The sequence below is a fragment of the Zonotrichia albicollis genome, chromosome 7 (genome assembly GCF_047830755.1).
Source record: "Zonotrichia albicollis isolate bZonAlb1 chromosome 7, bZonAlb1.hap1, whole genome shotgun sequence".
Classification (NCBI taxonomy): domain Eukaryota; kingdom Metazoa; phylum Chordata; class Aves; order Passeriformes; family Passerellidae; genus Zonotrichia; species Zonotrichia albicollis.
Window position 1 is genome coordinate 1,417,551 of NC_133825.1, and position 6,309 is coordinate 1,423,859.

The following is a 6,309-nucleotide window of genomic DNA, read 5'->3' on the forward strand; positions in this document are numbered from 1 at the left end:
GGAGAGGAGCCCGTCCAGCCCTGCTACAGAGAGGCCACAAGCCTGGAGGCTCTGGCATGGCCTGGAGTTTGGAGGAATCAAGCCCAGGCACCAGCTACAGCTCCTTGGCAGAGACACAGCACCTGAAAGGCACCACCTCCGCAGGTGATCACTCACAGCACAGCCACATGTGCTGCCAGCCACAGGATCTGTCTCCATAAAGAAACTGTCCCTGGCACTGCTATGGAGAAGTCTCCTGCTGGTAGTTTTTCTTCTCTCCCATCTCTGGGCACTGCAGTTTTGCTCTACGTGGCATCAGAGATCCCCTCTGGTGAGACAGGATGGGGCAGTGGGTGGGGAGAGGAGAAGCTGTACCTTCCTGGCTTTTGGCTAGCTGTTTCTGCAGCTGCTGATTGCGGGCACTGAAATAGTACCTCTGAGCCTGCGTCGTGCTCAGCTGCAGCTTCATGGCCTGAATCTTCTTCCTCACATCATTCTGGAAGAGGTAAGAGGAGCAGAATCGCCTCGCAGGGCCACTGCTGGCAGGAGACCAAGGGCTACAAACAGCCCAGGTGGGAGAAGGCAGAAACAGCCCAGGTGGGAGAAGGCAGCTGGACAGAAGGGGCAGATGTGATCGTGATTCTCCTTTCCCTCAGCAGTGAGCCAGCCCCTCTACAGGGGCTGCCACCCAGCCTGGCATGGTCACTCTGCTTGCCCAGCAGCGGGACAGGATTTCTGGATGCACTGGGCACACATTACCACCTCTTTCCGGGAATGCTCCAGGTGGTCTTGCAGGGCTGCTACCACTCTGTCCACCATAAGCTCTGTGGGGACATCACTGGCCTGAGAAGCAGTTAGGCTCACATCGTGACCCTTTTCTGAAAAGAGAAGACATTCTGGTTCAGGATTTAATCCCAGGGTCTCCAACAAACAGGGCCTCTTTCTAGCCAGATGGTGGTAGTACCTTTGTAACTGTCCTAGAGCTCCGCTTGCAGCAAGAGTTGCGTCACAGGCTGGCATTAATTGGATGACCACTGATGGCAGCACTGCGCCAAGGACGACTGCACGGGCCCTGTGGCCTGACAGGACTCGGACCCTTTTTTTCCTTCTAGTGCTGATTATTTCTCCTTGTGCAAACATAGACTTGTGGCTCTGCAGGGATGTCAAGCTGCCAGGACTTCCCAAGGCTGTAGTCAGCCTAAACTGAAAGGCTGAGCCTGTCATGCCAGGGTGACCCTGAGCTCCTCATCCCTTGCCCTGCTCTGCACATGTGCTAGCCCAGCCTGCCACACTTGCCTGAGCTCCAAGTGACTGAGTGGCTGCTGTCCCTGGTCATGCGGTGGACAAGCAAGAGCAGTTTATCCAGCTGGGACTGAGCTTTGCAGTGGGTAACACTGGCCTGCTGGCACTGTGTGGCCAAGGCCTCTGCTCTGTCCTCTGAGCTGCGGAGCCTCAAATGCAGCTCAGAGATCTCAGCCTCCAGCAGCTGCACTGAGTCTCTCAAGCACCGCTCGCCTGCTCGGGACTCCTCCAGCTCCTGCAGCAGCTGTTCCTCTCGAGTTGCCTGGGCAGCATCCTTCTCCTGCACTGCTTCCTGCAGGGAACGGATCTGGAACAGGGATACACACAGCCTCAGGGGCAGGGGTGCTCCTGGGGCTGCAGAGCAGGCAGGAGAAACAACTTCAAACAGAAACCACACTGGGCACAGAAGGGGCAAAGCCAAGGATTCCGATAGAGACAAAGTCAAAACAGAGAAAGGGAGGCAAGGGGCATCCTTTGGCGGGGGCAGCTCTAAATACCAGATGAACTGGCTGTGCTGGAAGAGCCCTCCCCAGCCTGTCATAACCACACCTGTGTCCCCACATTGCTCAGTGCCCAGCCCAGGCACAAACTCCGCCTGGGACAACAATGCTAACAGAAGGAGGGAGGGGCTCCAAAGGAGTCTGCTCTTGCTTCTCCTCTGAGAGTTCCTGCTGGGACCCATGAGAGAACAGGGGAAAACTTCATTGGGAGACACCATATTGATGGAGGGAGCCCCCAACATAGGGAATCATGTGCTCTGGCACCATGATTTCAGAAGGCTTTATTAAGCTAAGTTATATTACACTAATACTATATTAAAATGATACTAAAAGGATACTATACTACAGAAAAACCTGTGACTGTCTGGAGACAGCCACGACACAGCTTTTACCCAATTGGCCAATCAATCCAAACAACCCTGACTGGTGTCCAATTAACAAATCATGCTTGGTAAACAGTCTCCATAACACATTCCACATGTGCCAAACAACAGGAGCAGTGATTAGAGATCAGAATTGTTTTCTCTTCTTCTCTGAGCTTCTCACTGCCTTCCCCAAGAAAAGTTTTGGGAAATTTGTGTCTGTGAAGAGAGCTGCATCCAGCTGCATCCAGCTGCATCCAGACACCAGAGCCAGCCTTGGCCCCAGGGTGCAGCAGCAGCGCCAGGCAGAACACAGCAGCAGTGGATGCTGCTAGGAGAGGAAGCAGTTGGGACCTCCAAGCTGAAGCTGAAGGTGGTGTTGTGTGTCCCTGGAGAAGAGGGTGCCACTTCACAGGTTACCTGGGTGTTGAGCTCCTGCAGCTCTCCTATGCGCTCTGAGAGGAGCTGCTCACCCTGGTGAAGAGCAGAATGAAGCTGAGACACCTGTTTCATCTAGGCCAGGTTGTTTTCATCCAGGCTTCTGAGGCTCAGTTTCTTCTCTTCCAGAGTTAGAGCTGGCCTGTGGAACAAGGCAGCAGATGGCCATGAGAGACATTCGTGTCCCTTGGGTTCCTCAGAGGGGAACCTGGCCTAGATCAGAAATCGTGAGTTTAAGATTGTTCTGCCAAGCAAAGGAATCAGGATGCCAGGCTGATCCAGCTCCCAAAGGGTTGAAGTTACAAGACCCAAGGTGGGGCTGATGGATGTATCCAGCTCCTTGCACTGCAGCTTGGGCAGGGTTAAGACACCAACCTAGCAACAGAACACACCTCTAGAGGGAAAGAGCTACTCCCAAAGCCTTTGTCTTCAGAAAAACTGTAACTGTAGGCTCAAAAGAGAGGAAGTGCAACATCTAGAGAATGAAACACATCTTCATGGACAGTTCATAATTCCACCACTTAGGAAATGCTGGCAGATGCAAAGATCAGAAAGAGGGAATCCTCCATTCACACAATGCAGGGTCCCACAGGCTTTCATTTACCTGGCTTTTTCCCTCTCTAGGACCTCACTCCCATCCTGCTAAGCTTTGTGGACAGTCAGTTCCTGGTACTTTCTGGAGGCTGCCAGCCGAGATCTCAACTCTCCCACCTCAAGTCAAACAGAACAAAGCAGTCAGAGGCTACAGCCTGTCCCTGTCAGCCACAGCAGGCACTGTGAGGAAAGGCAAAGGACAACTTTCCATTTGTCCCTGTCCTGAAAGGGCCATATTCACAATGGATATGGACAACTTGTTTCCAACTCTCATTCGGTCACCAAGGGTATGTGGAAAAGCACCTCAAAAGCAAGGCTAGCAGGAAGAGGCCAGCAGAAATCCATGTTGATGGTTGCTGGTTAGGAGCCCAGAGGACTAACCCTGCTGTCCAGGGCAGCACCCGAGATTCAGCAGAGCCCTAAGTGTCCTTCAGAGCAGCTGCCATGGAGCCCACAGCACGAGGCAGCCCCAGGGGTCACCCCCTAAGCTGCTGCTCTGCCATGGAAAGGTAAAAAGGGCACAGAACACCAGGTGGATGACTGCAGTGCCACTGCTGTTTCACTCACCTGCTTTAGCACACCCTCCCTCTGCTCAAGGAGGAGATTAATATTCTCTTTGATGCCTACTAGCAGGAAATTGTTTGAGTCCTTTGTGGTAGAAAGCTCTTCTCCCAAAGACTGCAGGAACAGGCAGGAAAAGAGCACAAATGACCAATAAGAATCAGGGAAGATGCCTCCACGGAGCTGGGAAAAGCAGCAGGGAGAGAAACAGCTTCCCTGAAGGCAGAAGCTGTGCTGAGGGGGTGGACATGAAGGACACAAAAGCAGTAGAAGACAGAGCTGGGGACACCAGCAAGGCAGTGCAGGACCATGAGTGCCAAGGGGAGAAAGAAAGGACTTCAGGTGGCTGAGTGAACGGAAAGGTGTCAAGCTGAGTGAGGCCTCAGCAGCTGAGCCTGTGGCCAGTGGAGAGGACAAGCACAAGTTCTCACCTGAGTAGGCCCTTGTCTCCTTGCCAGTGCTTCCCAAGCCAATCCAAAGGAATGCTGTGTATCAGTGGATCTTGGGGTTGGGGGGATGTTCCCAGAGTCTGCATGCTGGGAACTGTCAGTGCAGATACAGGAACTGGCCATGCTGTCCCTGCTGTCTAAAGGCACCTGAAAGCCCACACCCAGCTGTTAGTCAGGAATTCTCTTTCTATTCCAAAGAATCCCTGAGACATCTCTTCTGTTCCCAACAAGAATGAGTGTCCATTGATGGAGAACCAGGTCCAAAATTCAGCTAAACAAAAATCTGCTTCTGCATTGAGCACGGTTTGTGCTTAGTGCATTTATTCCTGGGGTTACAGTGAAATTAAACAGGGCCCTCTGAGGTCAGCTTCCTACTCCATTCTGCAGAATCGCTGTCACAGACCTTGTGGAGCCAATGGAGGAGAGAAGTCTCCTCTGGGGAAAAACAGGGCACAGAGACACAAGTACCTCTTCCAAGCAGACAGGAGACCCATGACAGGGCAACTTCTCCCTTCCAGGCTTCCTGCACTTACCTTCCCTCAATGCCATTGCAAAGTGTTTCTGAGCCAGCTCAGCACAGTTATACTCACCTCAGGGGCTCTTGGGGAGAGTAACTGGTGAGAAGGTGTTTGGGAAGTGAACTGCTGGCTCATTCTGAGCCCTCGAGCTTCCTGGAGGAGCACAGGTGAGAGCCCACTCAGAGTGCAGGGCAGGGCTGGCCCTGAGGGAGTCGCCCTTCCAAGCCAGGAGCCCCCCCCTGCTCTCTTCCAGGCTTGTCCCCAGAGCCAGGACCAAAGCTGCCAACAGCTCTGGAGCAGCCAACTGTGACTCCCTTGTTATTTCCCAAGGAAACCTTCTGCTGTGGGACAGTCCAGACCCACACAGCTCCCACTGGGCTCGGCACAGGGAGAGCATCAACTTTCTCACCCACTGGGTCTCCATCTGCCTGTTGGCATGAGCAACGTGGGCCATGGCAAATGCCAGTATCTGGGGGATTTTGGCAGTAGCAGGGCTAAAAGTCAATATCCAAAGGCCATTGGCCTTTGCTGGGTCCAAACCCTGATGTCCAAGAGCTGTTGGCCTTTCCAGGGCCAATAGCCCAATATCAAAGTGCATTGGCCTCTGCAAGGTCCAAACCCCAAGGCCAAAGAGCCGTTGACAGCTGCAGAGTCGAAATCCCAAACATTCCATGGGCTGTTGACAGTTGCTAGGCTCCAAACCCCAACATTCCAGGGGCTGTGGGAGAGCCCTTCCCTGGCTCTGCCCCATCCCAGCTCCCTGCTGGCCTTGGCACTTGCTCTGCCACCCCCATGCCCCCACAGCCCTGCTGGGTAGCTGGGCAGGGGCATGGCTCATAACAGGAGCTCAATGTTTTGGGTCAAGACAGCATCAGTTTTACAGATCAGCATTCCCAAGACAGCAGGGTTTGACCCACATGCTCTTTACAGATGCACTCAGTTCCTCAGTGACAGGAATTCTTTTGTCTTCCCGGACAAAGGGGAGATGTAAGAAAAAGCCTAAAAAGGCTCTTACTGGTAAAAAATATTCATGGAAAGAAAAACTTTGGGTTTAGAACAGACACAGGAGCAGGAAAAATGTTTCAGGATCTTTTGAAATTTCCATGATGCAAAGAGCTGTAGTGTTTAAGGCTCATGAAATAGATTAAGAATCCAAGAGACATCCAAGAGTGGATTTTTTTTTTCTCTGCTCTCTCTTTGGTGATATATCAATAGGCTATCTAGGCAGAAGAAAAGTCTTGCTGAGAACATATTTTGGTTTTGGGCAAATTTAGGGAGTAAATTTCTGAAGGGTTCCTTTTAGAGTGCAGATTGAAAAAGGTCCCTCCCCTACCTGGTTGGGGAGACAAAAATTTCTTTTGAGAAAAGTGTTAAAAACAGTTTATTCAATAAGCAAAGCATTCAGAAAAATGAATAATATTAAACAATGGAGCCTCTTGTTGTTCTGAAGAGATGGCAAATTCAGAGAGAGAGAGTCCTTTTCAGCTTGGTTCCAATCAGTTTTTCCCTGGCTAGAAAATTCATTGTGGGCCTCAGTGGGCCACAGCCATGAGCTCCTGGTGGTTTTTTGGGTTTTCGCTCCAGAGCAGGTTTGAACATTTCCAGG